The 19815-nt window shown below is 41.8% G+C and overlaps 1 protein-coding gene across 3 annotated transcripts in view; it reads left to right on the top strand.

The window, feature by feature from the left end:
• DMD (dystrophin) overlaps nt 1–19815 on the top strand; it is a gene marked incomplete at both ends in the record, with an annotated part of 1846964 nt that overhangs the window by 1096467 nt on the left and 730682 nt on the right. The window lies entirely within an intron of this gene.

The following is a 19815-nucleotide window of genomic DNA, read 5'->3' as shown; positions in this document are numbered from 1 at the left end:
CCCAACTCTGGTTAAATAGAACTGATTTGATCCCTCATAAAAGCTCTCCTCTTTAATTGCTGTTTTAATAAGTGTGCTCAGGTTTATAACTGCTGTGAGTGTTTTTTACCCTACAAACTTACCGAACTATAAATTACAAACTTTGAATTACTTTCAAGTAAGATTCTAGAAGTTTGCAGACCCTTTCTGTGGGACTTGTTCTCTTATTATCCCACACAGTATTAGATTTGTTCCCAGTCTTTTACAGATTATCCACTGTCTATCATATAGACTTGTTGCAGCTGTAGCTCTCAAACTGTGAATACTATAAACCCTTAAACCCAAGGCTTTTTATTACTCTTCCTCCAAATTTACTCAACTGATTAACTTGTTCATTACTTCACCAAACATTTATTTTATTACCAATGTGGAAAGGCCTCAAATAAAATGCTTCACATAGATCCTCTTCTTGGGCATTGTGTAAACTACATCCATGGCATCTTCAGATATCGTCTTTAGCACTTTAATAATTTTAAATCTCAGTAGCCAACAGTAACTAATACAAAGTCATTTTATTCATTTTAAAACATGAATGTGTTGAATGGATTAAATCATTTCCTATTTCTCACGTTGAATGTTCTTATATTGTGGATTATTTCATCAGATCAGCACTTAGTTTTTCTTCTACCAAAAATCTCTGGATTGGTAGTCTGCAACAGACTAAATTATGTGTGAATGCAAAATGTTTTTAGGAAGAGCTAAAAGGTGTTTGTGCTATTAATTTCTTTCTTTTTCTTATTTTAAATCAATGTTGATCATGTGGCTTCTCAAGAAAATAGCTGTGATTGATTTGTTACACTTGTACAGTGCCTGTGAATTTTGTAATTTTTAAGCAAGCTCCATAGTGGCATATAGTTGGATGAAGAAAATAAAAAATGAGGACACATTTGGACAATCCACCATGAACCTTTTATCATCATTGCATCAAAACAGTTGCTAAGCATTAGAACAATCTTCTGCAGAGTTCATCTAGATCAGCCACATGATATAGATTAATCTAAGGTTACATGTTTTCATGACTTTAGCAATTTGTTGTGATACACATAGAGTTTCAAAGATTATAAATATGTCTGGTTATTGCAAAAACAGAGAAAAGAACATCAAACAAGGTGGCATAATTAATTACAAACTCTTCTCTGCTCACCAGAGAATCATGTAGCTCCTTGAAATATAGTTACAAATGTGCTGCTGTACTTTTCATGCAATCAGAAAAAGAAGATTAAACTCCTTCAATGTAAAGAGAATCTGGCCCTTAAAAGAGGAAATTAGTAGTATTCTGTCTCTCAGCCTGGTGAGTAGGAGTTGTCTTTGCTCGTGCATTGGATTAAGAGGACTTGTGACAAGAGTGTACTAAACTAAAGGGACCAAGCCTCTGGTTGGTTTATTTTATTCTGCTAAATGGGAACTGTGACAGTTTAATTTCCCATGGCCCAAAGGGGATTTTTTTTCTTCGTTTCCCCCTGTTCAGAAACTGCAATATCTATTTGGCCTTGCCAGTATGGGACCCTGGGTTATTTATTCTTGCCTGATGAGAAGGTAGGATGAGAGACAACTGAATGTTTATAGGTAGGCTTGGAAGGTTTAGATTTTTGTCAGTAAATGTTGATTTCACCATACACACGAAAACTGACAAATATTTCCATTGATTATAATCAAAATATACAGATAGGCAATGTAAGAAAAATTGTTTAAGAAATTATTAGAGTTTGATTTTAGGTTGTTTACTTTGCATATTTTGATGTGATGCTGACTATGTGTTTTAACAGTTATAAAACTTTAACTTTCTGAATCTCAACATCTACTATAATTATTTTCTGACTCTCCCATAATTTCCTCCAACTATGAAAATTTAAATAAATAAAAATCTAAAAAGTGCTTAAATCCCATAATTCTGAGCAACTGTGAAACTATATAAAAATTGTTAAAAATAAACATTGATATCCATCCATCCATATTATCAAAAATAAGTATCTAGTTCTGCCAAGGTTATTTGTGACTTTAACTGAGGAAGAAAACTAATTCATTTTTCCTCACTGCTGAAGTGAGGATTGAACTGTCAGTCTTCCCCTGTTGACTTGTCCAGGAAGGGGGCTGAGTTGTACTTTTTGCCTGCCAGCAAGGGAACAGAACTGGGTGTCTTTTCCTCTGCATCTGTGGAGCTGCACTCTTGTTTATGCTTGTTTTAGGAAGGGAGAAGTTGGTTTCTGTAAATTTATCTGAAGGGTGTAACCATATAAGGTGCCCTGGGAACACTTGAGATTGGTCAGTGCTTGTTTCTGGCGATGAATTCAGATGACCAATGTACAATTACATAACTGAGCAGAACACTACTGAGTCCTGGAAAGAATTCATTTCTAGAGGAGGTGAATCTTCTTACTGGATGGATTTGTTTTGTATTTAATGTTCTGGAGCAGTGCTGTATATTTGCATGTTGTCAATAGTTCTTAGTCGTATTTTTAACTGTGTTTTTAATAAATATATGGTATGATATGAGCAAGCTGTAAGATTGTGGGGTTTTTTGTTTAAAAAGATTAGTTTGTTTAAAAACAGAGTGAAATTTACTGAACAGTTCACAGTAGTGTAAGTCAAAATGACAAGACATTAGCCAAGCAGAAAAGAGAAATGCCACTGTGTAATCACACAATTATATCTCAAATGTACATGACATGAAGTGGGGATAAGGAATCACATAACACTAGTTCTCTCCATTTATCAGGAATTTCCAGTGTGATTTTTAATTTATACTCTTAGTTATTAACATTTCATTAAAGATCATCAGAACTGTTGACAGTAAATTATTTTAGTATTTAAAGAGAGGGAGACAAATACACAAGGTAAGGAAATATAGCAGAGTTGAGACCGTATAAATTATGAGTTATAGTAGGTATACATAATTTAAATGTACAGAGGACTTCTTTATCCTGTTCCAGACCTGAAGAAGAGCTCCGTGTAAGTGCAAAAGTTTGTCTCTTTCACCAAGAGAAGTTGAACCAATAAAAGCTAGTTCCTCCCCTACCTTGTCTCTTCTTTATCCTAAGAAATTCCGAAGCACTTTTACAGGCTAGATGCTCAGCTGGTATAAATCACGTGACTTCACTGAAAGTACAACTATTTACGCTAGCTGAAAATCTAGCAGGCAGATTCCCTGGAATGATGACACTAGCATGAGCTCAGTAACAACAATGCCTATTACTTGTAAGAGGGTACCTAGGTGTCTCCCACTGCTGATTCCAAGCGCTTTGCTGACACTCCCCACCTCCACCACCCTTAGGCAGGAAGCACCTCTTCCCCTGAGCTTCCTCTCCAGGTTACTTCCTGGCTCGAAAGTTCTTGTCCTCTGGGAGGAGCCACACACAGACCTAGCCAGCACAGGGAACCAGTTATAATACGTACAAGAAATGCAGCCACTGTAAGAATGGAGGCCAGCACCTACCTAGTGTTTCACAACAGTGGAAAGAGGGAGAAAGGGTAAATTGTGTTAAGAATAGAGCAGCAATTCTCAAACTGTGGGTTGGGACCCCAAAGTGGGTCATGACCCCCTTTGAATTGGGTCGTCAGGGCTCGTGTTAGACTTGCTGGGGCCCGGAGCTGAAGCTTTGCCGCCCTGGGGCAGAGGGGCTCGGGCAGCCTTAGGCTTCAGTCCTGACTCCTGGGGTCATGAAGTAATTTTTGTTGTCAGAAGTGGGTTGTGGTGCAATGAAGTTTGAGAACTCCTGGAATAGAGGAACAAAACCTAATTTTTATGAAAAGTTCCAGGGCAAACAAAGTGGTTTTTAAGGTTTTATCTGAGGGTTCCACACATCCTGGAAGAACAAAGATTTGAGAGGCTGCTGCAGAGGTGAATGTAAGCTGGTATGCCCCAGTAAGGCATACCGGCAAGAGCCGGTGCACCGTACCGGGACCGGCTTTCCCACATGGCAATTTAAAGCCCTGAGGTAGCGGTGGCGGGACTCCGACGGTGATTTAAAGGGCCCTGGAGCTCCAGTCGCCCCTACTGCCCCGGCCTTTTAAATCCCCGCCGGAGCCCTGCTGCCAGAGCCCTGGGGTAGCGGCAGCGGGGCTCCAGAGGGGATTTAAAGGGCAGGGTAGCGGCGGCTGGAGCCCTGGGCCCTTTAAATCGCTCCTGACCCCCAGGACTCCCAGCTGCCTCTCCAGCTGGTAGCTCGGGGGTGATGTAAAGGGCCTGCGGCTCTAAGCCACTGCTGGAACCCGGGGCCCTTTAAATCAAGATCTAAAGGGCCCAGGGATTTAAGGCCCTGCCTCTTCCAGTTACAACCACGGCCCCAGCTCAGGACTCCGGCATACCGGTAAGTCCTTTAACGTACTTTCACCCCTGGGCTTCTGTCATGATTCAGTGAGCTGGTGGTTTCAAATTTGAGAGTTAGGCCACAGTCCTATAGTGTAGCCATAGTATGGACTGCACTCTCTCTTTGGCATTTTTATTGAGATCTTCAAGGAAGAAGGTGCCAAAGGATAGAAAAAAATATATTGAGATATATTGATATTCTTGCCTACTTGATCATAGAGAATGTTGCTATTCTTTCTCATTTTGTAGGAATAATTGAACTTTACGCTCCACAGGGAATCTGTTCTCCCATCAAAGTACTGTATGAAGGATTTATACAGGCAGAGCCTGTTAATGTCAGTTATAGTTATCGGCATACGCTGCCTATGCAGTGAGGGAGAATTTTTCTCCAACTAAATATTGCTCTAGCTTGTGAAATAAAATGGGAATATATAAACCTGGGCATAAACATCAAAACAGGGAGACAAGACATAAATAAGGAGGTAAAAATTCCCTCAACAGTATGAAAGTTTTCAAAAAAGAAATTTTGAACACACACACACACACGAAAAGAAATTCTGAAAAGAAGTGTTGCACAGAATATACTAATTTCTTGGTGACAGTATTACATTGTTCAGAAAGCCAAGGGATGCTCTTATTCTGAAGGTTTAGATTGCTCTTGGTGTTCAGGTATAAGAGCTAGTAAATGTATTATAATTCTTCACATGATGCAAGAAGAGATTTGAAATTGCTGCATTTTCTAGTGCAATTGAATTGTCATTATTGTCTGTTAATGCAGCCATTAAATTAACTGAATGAGGCTTGTTTATCTCCCCTCCTTCTCTCCAGAAGCCCAGAACCTTCTCCTTCATCCTCTTGATGTTAAAAAACACATCTTCTAAAACTCCTAGAAATTCAGTCCTTCTCTCAAAAGAGCTCTAACAAATAAATAAAAAGAAGACATGAAGTCTTGAAGAAACCAACAAAAATAAATAGCAGAAGGAAGATATATACTAAACTCCACTGCTCAGTCAATTACTTTATTTTGTGTGTGTATGTGGCATTCTAGTCGCCAGCTATGTTTTCGGTTTAGGCCCTGATTCAAATCCCATTGAAGTCAATGGGAGTCTTTGCATTCAACTTCAATAGGCTTTAGATCAAGCATTTAGATTTGTAAGCTCTTAAGTGCAGGAAGCTTTTCCTGATACTGTGTATACTAGGGTGGTGCACACTTTGTTGCTTCTGTAGGCCAAGCTTATTGCAGGGGCTCCTTGCATCCACCTGTTTCCCTCTTCTGCACAAGCTTCATGGGTGCCACCTCCCATCTGCCTCTATTTCAGGCACTTGCTTCAACTTCTTCCACTCCATCCCTCAAGCCAGGGGCTCTGTGTACCTCCCTTCCCTTCATACCAGGTCCCCCTTTCTTCCCCCAGTGTTCTTTGTGCCTCCAAAACCTCCTTCCCCACCATGCCAGCAGCTCTGTGTACTCCCTCATTCTGGGTTTCCCCTTCTCCCCCCATGCCAAGGGCTCTGTGTGTGCCCCATGTCCCCCATTCTCCCAATGCCTCTCTACCAGGGTTTTCCCCATGTCCGAGTTGATGTGTGCCCTCTTCTTCCCACCCATGGTAGGGATTTTGTGTTGCACCAATGCCAGGATCACCCATTCTCTTCCCCCCCAAGATCAATTGAAACACAAGCAAACTAAAATGAGGCATTTCATTATGCTGCAAAATGTTAATTTCTGCCTTCAACCAGTTATTTGATCTATAGAGAATTACAGAGGCTGAGGAAGTTATGGCTCTGCTAAGTAGATGCCAGGGGCTCCAGGTGTCCCACATTTCTCCCTTTCTGGTTTTCAAATTTTCACCAAAATCAATAGGGTTCTGCCCACTGATACTTAGAACATTCCCTCAAATTTTGGAATTGATCAGACACAGTGCTCCAAAGTTATCACATTGTAGACAACCAGAGAAATGCCACCTAGTTGAGTGTTAAAGCCTTGAAGCTCAGCTAACAATCCATATTTTTGGTAACTCCTCATATTTTGTTTGATTTTTTTTTGTTGCAGTTTGCAAGAGGGGAGAATATTAATAGTATTTGAATTCTTAAGAAACATTTGATGATGGCTTTAAGACTGGGATCTTCAAAGGCATCTACAAGAGATAGTTCAGTGGTTTGAGCATTGGCCTGCTAAACCCAGCGTTGTGAGTTCAATCCTTGAGGGGGCCATTTAGGGATCTGGGACAAAAATTGGGGATTGTTCCTGCTTTGAGCAGGGGGTTGGACTAGATGACCTCCTGAGGTTCTTCCAACCCTAACCCTCTGTGAAGAATTGAAATCCTGTGGCAGTTGGGTGCCTAATTCCCTTAAATTCTTTTGAAAATCTCATCCACTATTGTTAGGCTGATATTTACTTATTTCACTTTCTTTGAGTACTGTCTACAGAAATCATGCTTCTAAGGCTCAACTATGCAGACACGTTTTCCACAGATAACATACAATTATTTTTTACTTGCAAGATATATTTATTTCCAAATCTTTAAACTGCAGCAAAATGTTTTGTTTATTAAGATAAAATAATTGATTCAGATTATTTAATTGCATTTCTAAATAAAATAAAATTAATTTCCACTCTGTGTGCAGTTGTTCTGCCCCAGTGACTAAATGAATTCACCTGTTCCAACGCAGTCTCATGATAGGCCCAAGATGTCTAGCTATATTAGCTATACTGGCCAATCTTAACTGTGTGCAAGGTCCCCAGTAACAAAAACTCTGGTGCAAAGATGCCGTGATTGGGGTTTGAAATGATGTTCAGTCTAACCTGACGTTATTTAATTACATTAAAGGGCCTTGACAATTATAGGGCTGTAAACATATGTCATGTCTTATACATGTAGATTTAATAAGATGTCTGTTTGTAACCAACATAATTTCTATCCAGAATGCAAAGCATAAATAACAGTTTTCTCTTGTAGAGAAAGGCAATAGTATATATTGTATATGCCTGTATAGAATCATGCTGAATTTTTTAAGACAAATGGGCATAAAACCAGTGACAATTTGTAGGTTTTGTTGTTAGCCTGGAAAATAATTGTGCTGTGATTAAAAAGTGACTCTCACAAATAGGCAGGGTGAAATCCAGGCCTTGTTGAATTGTCAATGGCAAAACTCTGAGGATTTTACCTGCATACATTATGAAACCATTTTAAACCAAAGCACTTCTTTGAGGTTGAATATTTAACTCAAGATCCTCTGACAGTTCTACCATCCTGCCATGCCACAAAATCATGGCAATGGGCCAAAAGGGAAGAAAAGTTTTCTGAGGCTCCCCTTGTACAATTTCCCTTGCATAGTTCATTTTGGGGGATAGGATTTTGAGAACCACATCCCCTCCTAACCCCATGGGATCTTGGAGATCTGCTGAGAAAGGCACCCTAAATGCACTTAGCCAGCAACTATGCTGCCAGCACAGCTGCTGTACTGCAGGCCTGTCCCCATAGGTGAAGTTCTGCAAGCATAGTTCAGGATGTTGTGTCATCTCCCAAGTGACAGCAGGGCAGAAGATGTTGGAGAGACCAGCACCATGCCTGCACTACCTTCTGAACTTTGCAGAACTTCATGTGTGTGGAGCGGCAGCAGATGAGCCACCAATGCAGGATAAAGGGGTGACAATGAAGCTGGAAGTCCCTGGTCCTCCTCCCGCTTCTGTGCAGGAAGGAGGTCCTTTACTATATACCAAAATAAGACAATCTCATGCTGTGTTGCTAAAATGGGGTACATGAGGCATTCTGAAGAGCATTTGAACTGTATGCTGGCATGATGAAAGACTTAGAAGTCACTGAGAATAAATTTACTAAGTTATCTGGCAAGCATGCAGTAGTACTTACAAATCAAATAGGAAGCTTGGGTGAGGTAAAAATTAATAGAAAATTACACAGAAAATGTTCTGACATAAATAGATGCGGTGCCCCTCATCTAGAGTACTCCACTGTGCCCAATTTTTGTCTTTGTTCCTTAAAGATACACTGTAGCAGAGTGAAATGGTCCAGCAAAGAGAAACAAAAAGCTTAGGGACATGGTACAAGTATTATATAACAGATTGTGAAAGCCAGATTGAGCCTGAGAGGGGAATAGTTATAGGCGCTTGGTTTAGATAGTCACAATTACGAAAGGGGCACACAGAACACTTCCTTACCACTTGTTCTATATAACACAGGATAAACTGGACACTTGATTTTACAGAGCAGTACATTTGAGGTAAAGAAACAAGAATACTATTAGTCAATCTGTGGAATTTTCTGCCACTGGAGGTCATAGAGTTAAATACCGTGGTTTGCTTTTTAAAAGTGTTAGATAATTGTATTGTACTCCTAATAACTTTTGTAGCTATGCAAACTAAGATAAGGGTAATCAAATCTCATGCTTCAGAGTATAAAATAATTGCCTCTGAAAGTCAGAAGGGTATTCTTCTTCTTCTAATCCACGTATAGTATATATAACTAGTTTTGTGGAGTTTTTCACCTTACTAAGAATCATTAGGTATTGGTTGCTACCAGAGGCAGGATAGAGACTAAATAAACCAAAGGTCTGATCTGATATGGCAAGTCCTTTATGAAAATATTCCTAATTCCTCCCTCGGCACACCATGTTTTTTAAAAAAATATCTAAAAATCGTTGCAAGGTCTGACAAATGCACGTTTGGCTTTTGTGATTTTTTCACCATGCTGTGGTCTTTCAGAAACCATAAATTGACCACATTTTTTCACTGACAGCACATTGTGTGTGTGCATAAGTTTACCACAATATTGAATATCATGATCAGTTATTATACATGTATTTCAGTGAACAGAACATAGTCTTCCAAATACTGCATGTCTCCATATATATTCCATGTAAAGGGGGAAAACGGTAGCTTAAAGATGAAGTGAAAAAAGTTCTTTTCACTTGTGTCACATGCTGCATCCCCCACCCAACAGCAAACATATAACTTGATCCTCATGAAAGAGAGACTGCTTCAAGAGGACTAAGAAGATGAGAAAGCACTTATGCTTCCTCTTGAACAAACTATGCGACATCCAATCAGCCCAGAATAAAAACAGAAAAATGCACAATTCTTTTTAAAAAGTCAGAATTCCATTATAAAGCAGTGTACGACTTCAATATTCAGGTTTTAATTATGAGACAATAGTGATCATCTCTGTGATATGTAAATATTTGTCAAGGAAAAAAACATAGCTCTTAAGTTTAAGAGACCAGCTAATAGAGGCTGAAAGTTACATCGGGGACCAAATTTTGCACGGACAGCCACATAAATGACTAGAGCAACATAAAGAGGGCTCTAAATGTCCTAGCTGCAATCAGGGGAGGAAGACATTCATAAAACTGCCTTCTAAGGATCCTATCACAATCCCTTGTGTCGGAGTCATGTCAGGGCTAGTGGCTGGAGAGGCATGTCACAGGTGGGGTCACTGCATACAGCACTGCGGAGATGGTTAATACTACCATAATTTAGACAGGCCCTCTAAGCCTCTGTTACTCTCAGTGCAATCCAGACTCAGGAGAGCACAAAGATCTCTTAAGTTACGTCTACACAGCATTTAGACACCTCCAGCTGGCTGAGTTGGGCTTGGGGGCTCGGACTAAGGGGCTGTTTAACTGCAGCATAGACATTCAGGCTCAGTCTGGAGCCCGGGTTCTAGGACCCTGTGAGATGGGAGAGTCCCAGAGCCCAAATGTCTACACTGCAATTAAACAGCTCCTTAGCCCAAGCCCTGTGAGCCTGAGTCATCTGGCACAGGCCAGCCATGGGTATCTAATTGCAGTGTAGACATATCCTTAAAGCCACCATAGCTTCCTGGGCTGTGAGCTTTTAGAAGTGCTGTACAGAAGTGTACACTTATCCCTAGTATGTGCAAAGAAGGAAGCCATGGCATAATTGAGACTGTTTTTGTCATTAGGGAATTGCTTTCCTACATGAAAACCAACAATTTTATCATAACCTACTATACTGAAACATTTTTATTCTAACCAGGAATATAATGTACACCCACGGAATGCACATTCAGAAAGATACACTGCAGTGAAACATAATTTGAAGCATTGAAAATGGTAAAGGTGATCATTTAGAATTGGTTCATATAAGCACACTATTTGTTTTAGTAAGTGACCCTTTACCCTTTGTTTTCCAGTGAAGAACTTCTGTGTAAAACAGGTTGTGATTTTTGGGCCAATTAGAGGGATACAGTTTAGTGAATGTAGCATCCTGAGAACAATGTGAAAGAAGAAGATATTAGTCTGTGACCTTGTCTGAACAAGAGAATTGAACTGAAGGTGCCATATTAAAACCAATTTAGTTAAAACAGTGAAAAAAGCTTTGTCAACACTCTTGTTTAGATTTAAACCAGGTTTATTTTGAGTTAGGTCAGATCAATTATGAATAACAAGTACTAAAGCAATAAGAAAATATCCCACTTGGGACAGGGATTGTCTTCTTTGTTCTGTTTTTGTACAGGGCTTAGCTGAATGAAGCTATGTGTTATATGTGCTACAGTAATGCGAATAAATAAAAATAAATGTGGCCCCATATTTTGCTTTGATTTAACTCATTTATTTCAACCCGAACTGGAAATGGAATTGCCAAAAATCTGCAAGCGAGATCGGTCTTGATATTTCTGACTCTTTACGAACTAGGAAATAATGAACATTTTGTGAGTTCTACCCTGTTGGAATTCTAGATGGGGAAAAAATCATATTAAGGCTCTGAACCTATAAAACATTTAAGCACAGGCTTAACTTGAAGCACAAGACTTGTCCTATTGGGAGTTTCAAATTAAGCCTAACTGAACCTTTTCAGGGTTGTCAGCCATTGACAGAGGGGAGTGTCATGGGGTATACAGACTCCATGCTCTCCCAGCTGCTAAAGGGTTAACAGGGAGACTAACTGCTTCTTCGGCTGGGGCTGATTGGTGGCCCTGCAACAGCTGGGGAGATAAAAATGCTGCAGGCCAGAAGGGAGGGGTGGCTGCCAGAGAGACTGGGGAACCACTAAAAGCAGGGATTCCTTCAGCAAGAAGACTGGTGAGAAGGCACTCAGGTAGCTGGACCTCCAGAAAAAGAAGATCACAGAGCGTGAATCTGGGGAACAGATTTTCTAGAGAGGCATGGTAGGAAGTGGTCCAGAAAAGCGCTAAAGGCTTGGGAAAAGCTGAGTCGGACTGCCTTATGCAGGGTCTCTGGATTGGAACCCAGAGGAGTGGGCAGGCCTGGGTGTTCCTCACCACCCCCAGCAGAGGGGTTAGTAAAGTCTACAGGGTAAAGGGGTGCAGCTGCCAAGAGGCTGGAGACTATCTCTCCTTTGCTATGATTAATAGCCTGCTGAATCATTAGACTCTTTACCTCCCAAAAGGGGAGAGAGACTACTTACTAACAATCCAGTTGGAGGACTAGAGTCATAGCAAGGAACTACCAGACACAGGGCTAAATGGTGGTTGTCTGAACATGGGGGAAGCTGAGGCAGACTCTCCATAATACCTATTCAACCATTGGGGTGAGGGAGCACTGCAGCTGAAAGCAGCCATGGCCAGGCAGCTTGCTATAAAAAAATTAAATATTCACACAGCACTTTAAGTAACAATTTAGTTTCAGTTATGGCAGTATTTCTATATCGCTCTTTTAATACTTAAGGCATCTCAAAATGCTTTTTCACTCTGAGTCAGATAACGGTAATATGTTGACTGTGCACATATATGAAAACATACACTATTATTTATAACTTATATAGCACCAAAAGTGTGCTTGGGGCTTGGCAGACATAGAAAGATAAGGTCCCAAGTGCCAAGAACCTCACAATTAATATATACACACACCCCACTGAGGAAATGTACAGCATAAACACAGAGAGAGTGGAAAGGTGTGGCATGCTTTGTGTGAATTTTATGGTTTGATTTTTTGAAATTAAAATGTCAAGTAAGTAAAGTTTCTCCCAGTTGCTTCTAATATCTATTAATCTTCAGCTCAGTGTCTTAGTTGCTGCAGCGTTAGCGCCTCTCAATACTAGCCAATATCTGGAGACCCACCCCCCTTTTCCTATGCTGCTCCCTCTTTGTGCTCTAGGAACATGCAGTTTAGTACATATGTTTTGCACTATGTTTTTCCTCCTAAAGAAACATCCAAAGGTATTTTAACACCCCCCTGGGTATTTTCCAGAGGTGGGCAAAAGAGAGCTTGATTTAGCACCTTATTGGAAGGACAAAGTGCCAGTTCTATCAATACTATATCCTACCCTCCTAACACTGCTCTTCAATAACAGAATTAGTTAGGGGACTTAAATTTTCAACTTTATGACCCAGTGGCATCAGTGCTCCCAAATCAGTGACACCAAGCTTTATAATACGATTTATAATATGATGATATATTTGGATAAGGAGAAAGAAAGATGGTAGATGATGTGTGTTCTACTATGTTTCTTGGATTTAATCATTCTGACCAACAATGCTCAAGCCCAGGGTAACAAAGTATACAAACAAAATTACATTCATTTGTTTAAAGGTTATTTGGCTTTTTTATTTACATTCATTTGTTTAAAGGTTATTTGGCTTTTTTATTATATTTTAATGGCAACCAAATATGTGTACCCATTACATTGTCACAACTAAACATTTGTTTCCATTCTGGATTTTTTAAATTAATTTTCTTCAGACAACATAGCATGCTGTATGTGTAGAACTTGGGAAGAAGAAAAAAAACGTTTTGAAGGGAAAATAGCTGGGAACAGATAGCAATGACGAGGTAGATATTCAAAGGCACAAATGGGAATTAAGCTCCAAACTCCCATTTGTGCCTATGAAAATGCCTCACTAAAAATGTTAGTTTTCACACCTAATGTTAATTCTATACATCATAACAGGATGAAACCATAGATACATGTTTGTATTATCTATTTTACCTAGTACATTTGGCTGATAACACATTTTGCAGCCTACAGCCAAGACAATAATGCCAATGACTACACAATTGTCACATAGGTATTGTCCTATATCACTCAGTAAATACCCTGCATTATTCCTTCAGTTCAGCCCATTGTCTTCACAAGAAGTTGTGAGCAATCTGAAGGAGACTCATCCAAAAACTTGTGAATCTAAGCCATGCATTTCATGGTTGAGAAAGAGTCCCAAGCAATTGAGGCATCTTCTGATTGAAATAGTCAGTGCCTCATTCAGTGAAAGAATCCAGTGTCCCATTTAGTGAAAGAAACTTCCCTTCTTCCTTCAAACACATTGTTTCTTCTTTCCAACCCAACCATATAATCCAGTTTCAGGGCCCTGGGAATGTTCCAGTAAGAAGTAGGAATTGATGGAGTCTGATATTTTCCTTGATGCAATCTTGTTTGTTTACAAGGCATATACAAAGCCCTGCTTCTCTGAACTCAGGAGGAACCAAGAACAAAAGAAGCAGAGTCCTAGTTTATAGCCCCAAGCCTCTTTATCCAACACCAGATCCCAAAGTGCTCTCTCTAGCTTTTTCTAGGGTCCTACTGTGCTCACAGGCTACTGCTTGGCTTTCTTGCTTTTTGCCTCTCTCTCTCTCTCTCTCTTCATGTCTGTTTTCAGGTTCTGTGTGTTCTGCCTTCCCTCTCCCTCAGACACATGACAATACTCAGCCAAACTGCTCCACCCAGGCAATCCACAACTCTATTAGGCCTTGTTTTAGGTGTGGGTCTTTAACAGTCTCACAAATATCTGATGTGAAAGGTGCATTCACACACAAATATCAATGAGGTTTTTAATGAACCCATAACAATGTTTAAGCCAGCTCATAAAAATGTAATAATCTAACCAATATTTAAGATACCCACCTGGCTAATTACTGCCCAATTTGAAACCTCCCTCTCCTGAGCAAGGTCATAGAGAAGTTGGCAAAAAACTGCTTTCAAGATCATTTAGCTACAGCATATATCCTAGACCTGGCACAATCTGGATTCAGGCCAGGCCAAAGAATGGAAACAACATTAGTGGTGCTGATGGATGATATTTTGATGTCAACGGATTAGAGGACAAACATCAATTCTTGTACTTCTGGATGTCACTGCAACAGTCAACTCAACTGACCATGAGATACTGCCGTCGTATCTGAGGGAGATGGCAGGAGTCCAGGGGAACAGTACAATGCAGCCAAATGTGGGTGTGAGTCCTTTTTGGAGTGACACACACAAACAGGGCAGGTTCTAAGGGCAGGTGAACGGGGCATGTGCCTTGGGTGCAATGTCTAGGGCATGCCAGATTGCTCTGCCACAGCTCAGCCCATTTTTGCTCTGCTGCTTGGCCAGCTGTGCACTTTTTAAAAATTATTTTTTGCTCTGCTGCTTAGGGATTGGTGGGCACTGAAAATGTTTTCTGCACTGATGAGCAAACTGGTTAGGGTTGCTCCTGCACACAAAAGGTAGTGGTGTGGAACACATACTTCCACCACCAAACATCTCATTTAAGAAGTCTCTCCATTTAACATCTACATCCATCCAACAGAAGAACGAGTGAGACAACACGGACTCATGTCAATGGTATGCAGATGACACACAGCTCTTCTTATCCTTCACCACATACAATAATACTAGCGTCGGTGTGCTAGCTTGGTGCTGAGACAAGAGAAGCTCTGCCCTACTAAAGATTGCAGAACTGCCCTACTAAAACTTGCATCCACTCTGGATGGTTCAACAATGGCATAATGTGTGTTAAGGTCCTGCAAAGGAAATGGCTCTCTGATAGGAGAATAGAGAAGAAGAAGCCCTTGCAAGAATCTTGCTACCATGGCATTGCAGGAGACTGATTTCCCCCCTGAATGGGGGGCTGAAATGCTGATATTGACACCAGATGCACACTCAGTGAGCTAAGCACAACGTCCGGTGACTGAAGCTGCCGTAAGTACTACAAGAGGTCCTGGGTAGAAGCCAGCGTCAGCTGAATTCTGCAGGCCAATGACTTGGAGAACACTTGTCTTCAGGGATGATTTGTGACTCATGGAAAAATACCAAAGGAGGCTGCATGGCCTGTTGAAGTAAGTGCTCAAGAGTGTGTTTCGTGAATGATTTGCAAATCGATCACCGCTCCTTGATGTCAGCTTCACCAAAGCTCAGCAAGCACTGTGTATGGGGATTGTTATTGGGGATCTCTCTCCCACATGATGGACAATGTTTAAACCTGGTGAAGGCATTACCAAGGAAATATTAACTAACACTAAACATAACTAATTCAATATGAAGGGTGCTAATTGTCTATATACAACTAGAAAAAAGTCACTAAGGAATATACAGATTGTGAGGTTAGGAGCCACATAGAGCTTTGACTCAAGCCATGAGCGGTAGGAATAGGGTTGCTAGGCTTTTCGACGGGACTGCCTGGTTGAATAGAGACCCTGGCGGCTCCGGTCAGCACTCCTGACCATGCCATCAAAAGTCCGCATAGCTCCCAGAAGCAGCGGCACCTCCAGTTCCTAGGCGGAGGAGCAGCCAATGGACTCCATGTGCTTCCCCTGTTCCACAGCTCCCATTGGCCAGGAACTGCAGTGAGGGTGGTGCCTGGCCCCGCCTCTGTGTAGGAGCCAGAGGAGGGAGATGTCGCTGCTTCCAGGACTTGTCTGAGGTAAGCACTGCCTGGAGCCTGCACCCCTCACCCCCTGCCACACCCCAATCCCCTGCCCCATCCCTGCTCCCCCTCCCACCAACCGAACCCCTCAGCCCCAGCCTGGAGCCCCCTCCTGCACCCCAAATACCTCAACCCCAGCACCACACAGAGCCCTCACCCCCCCACCCCAGCCCAGAGCTCCCTCCCACACCCTGAATCCCTGAGCCCCAGCCCAGAGTCCCCTCCTGAACCCCAAATCCCTCATCCCTGGCTCCACACCAGAGCTGTCACCCCACACCCTGCATCCCAATCCCCGCCCCAGCCTGGAGCCCTCTCCTGCACCCTGAACCTCTCATTTCTGGCCCCACCTCAGAACTCACTCCCACAGCCCAACTCCCTGCCTCAGCCCAGAGCCCCTTCCCATACTCCAAACCTCTCGGCTCCACCCCCCAGCCCGGAGCCCACTCCTGCATCCCAAATCCCTCATCCTCAGAGCTTGCACACCCTGCCGGAGCCCACGTCCCATCTTGGAGCCCCCTCCCGCACCCTGAGCTTGGAGCCCCTCCCACACTGCCTCAGCTTGGAGCGCCCTCCCACATCCTGAACTCCGCATTTCTGGCCCAGACCCAGAGCCCTCACCCCCTCTGGCACCCTAACCCCCTGAGCCAGCCCGGAGAAAATGAGCGAGTGAGTGAGGGTGGGGGAGAGTGAGTGACAGAGGTAGGGGGATGGAGTGAGTGGGGGTGGAGCCTCAGAGAATGGGTGGGTCAGTGGCAGGGCCTCGGAGGAGGGGCAGGTCAAGGGTGCCTGTTTTGTGTGAGTAGAAAGTTGGCAACCCTAGGTAAGAAGGAACTGATGGGGGTTAAGTTGGTGCTGCCCCATATAGCCTGGGGAGGTGCTATGAGCATGAGGCACAAGCACCACCTCCTATAGTTACTACTGAGCAAAATTCTCTGACTCTGGTGCACTGAACGCTCACACAGCTAAGTGAAATACACAGCTGCATCTACTCAAAAAAGAAACTCCAACTAGTACAGAATGCTGCAGCACATCTCCTCAGTAAGACTGCTATTGCAAACACACCAGAGCTGTCCTCTGCTATGTCTACACTGGCTTCCCATACCATGTTAAATTCAATTCTTGCATCTTATCTTCAAGGCACTGAGTGGGTGAATTGGCCCACAATGCCTGAAAAATCACCTAAAGCTCCAGGATGAGGACTGCAGGTGTCAGCTCCTTTCATCAGGCACTATGAAACAGCATAGCAAGAGTAAATCTCATCTGTGTAGAAGACACCGTCTTTGGGGTTAGTCCATGCCTGTGGAACAAACCCTAACAGGAATTAAGAATCGCCACAAACCTTACCACCTCCCGCTTCAAATGCAGAGCATACGTCAATAACCTAGGTTTGCTAAAATAAGCACAAAGTACTGATTACCTATAGTAAACTATATACAAAAACTATACAACTTCTCCTTGGGAAGAGGAAGATGTAAGATAGAACCACATGTGACCACACATGCTAGTCATGCACTTCTGGAAGGTGCTCAGATACTATGAAGATGAAGATCATTTAAGAAGCTATATAAATAAGGACAGAGAGACCTGAAGGGAGTGAGAGAAAGAGAGAGAGTGGACACACGTACATGAATTTAAGAGCATAATGTTTTGGCCAATCGATTTTCTGGGGTGTGGTTGAGGTGATAACACACAATTCTGGATATTAGTTCATTGCAAACTGAGTTTAATAAAGAGAATTCTATGAAAGTCTAATTGCCTGCTACTAAATTGCTTTTGAAGGAATACTTACTGCTGCAAGAGAATTGCTAATAGCACCAAACTCAGGAAGCCATGTTTAAGATGTACTGTGTGTGATAAGGTGTTATCCAGGTAGAGCTCTGCTCCATATTGGATGACAATGTGTATAACTAATATTGTCCTTTGAGACTAGTTTGCATGCAGTTGCTGGTATCGCACTGTTCAGCAGGCTGCTGCAGATAAGAATGAGTGATGGTGCCCTAGATTTTAATGGAAATTTTAGAGTGTATGCAGCAGTAGGGTGCAGTCTTCAGCAAAGAAAAACGAGCTGACTTGCAGGCATGAGAGGTCATCAAGAAAGATAAAGAAATAGGACATCCACTCCCAGCAAGGCAAGGCTTTTTAAAGGATATTATGGAAATGAGCAAGAACCAATTTAATTTTTATGATGCCACTCCATTTAACTTTAAAATACAAGGTCAAGGTACTGTGTTTTTCTTAATGATTAAAGATTTGGAATGCTCTTTTTGTTTGAACCCCAGTATGTTTTTGTGGCAAAGACTGAATGTGAGAGAGGATTGAACTGGGACTCAAACACATCAGAAATATGTCCCAACTCCTCCCAAACAGAAATTGAAGAGAGAAATCTGATGAACACTTTCATATTTATCCTGACAGAAGAATTTATTTTCTCAAGAAGCCTCTATTTAAAATTAGCATGATCCCAGAACAGTAATAGATTTTGTTTTTGCATACAATCTATAAAAACTACATCTATCAAAGATTCGGGGTCTGAAAATAGTTCCTGTTACAATAACATTTTAGAGCTCCCTTTTTTAACAGAAGCCTAATTTAGATGTGAGACTTGTATGACCATGAGGCTTTTGAAGCGGTCAGGATTTTTTAAAATTATTATGGATAGATAATACCCTCACTATCAGATTCTCACAAGAAAGTTTTATTTTTAATTAGAAGAAATGGTGCTGGATCTTGGATGGGGAGAGCCAGGGATCTGAGGTGGCACCAGGCATTCTCTCCTTCAGGTGCTTGGCTGGTTCTTGCTCACATGCTCAGGATCTAACTGATTGCCATATGTGGGGGTGAGAAGGAATTTTCCCCTGGATCAGATTTGCCATGACCTAGGAGAACTTTTACCTTCCTTTGTAGCATGTAGGTGTAGCTTATTTGCCAGGATTATCTGGGTATATCTCACTTAATCATTTCCCTGCTATTGCAGGGTTCTCAGTCACTGGTCCACCTTGATCCGTCCTATTCTCTGCCTATGGCAGAAAATATTCTAGCCTCTTTTTGGTCTAACCAACAATATTGGTTGTTGGGTTTAGTGTGGGGTTCTTGGTGATGTTGCTCACCTGTGATATACAAATATACAGGTGGTCAGACTTGATATTGGTGGTCCCTTTAGCTAGATTAGATAGAGTTTAAGTGGTTTGAAAGTTTTCTGTAGGAAAGCTACTTGGAGGAGCTACTTAAATTTGGCAAAATAGATCTGCTAATGTATACGGGTTTTTTTTGTGTGGGATGATAAAACACAGCATGTAGGATGGACCCTTTAACTGAAAGACAAACAGAATCTACTAAAACTGTGACTCTGAAACTTTTTTACTGTTGACCCCTTTCACATAGCAAGCCTCTGAGTGTGACTCCCCCCCATAAATTAAAAAACACTTTTTTATATTTTTATCTCCGTTGTAAATGCTGGAGGCAAAGCGGGTTTTGGGGTGGAGCTTGTGACCCCCCCATGTAATAACCTCACGACCCCCTGAGGGGTCCCGACCCCCAATTTGAGAACCCCTGTACTAAAATATAACATTTCTGTGAACTGAAAGGCTGTGTGAGTTGCAATAAGTGAGCTGTCTTTCTAAAGTAGTATATTGTGCTTGTGCCACTTCCGATGGCACCAACTAAGCAAACAGACCAGTGTGACGGATTTAGAGGCCTCGGGCCACAACTTTATGGTTTAATATAAATCACAGTTACTTGGCAACTTCTTGCCTCTGTGGTCCATAACTTCCCAGAAGGCCCCATGGACATATAGCTGGTGTGCATCCAGTGAGTTTGGGATTGCCCTCAGCATCTACACCAAAAAGTCCTCAGATC

Source organism: Lepidochelys olivacea (genome assembly GCF_965140295.1).
Source record: "Lepidochelys olivacea isolate rLepOli2 genome assembly, chromosome: 1".
Classification (NCBI taxonomy): Eukaryota; Metazoa; Chordata; order Testudines; family Cheloniidae; genus Lepidochelys; species Lepidochelys olivacea.
This window is presented reverse-complemented; position numbering and strand designations above follow the sequence as displayed.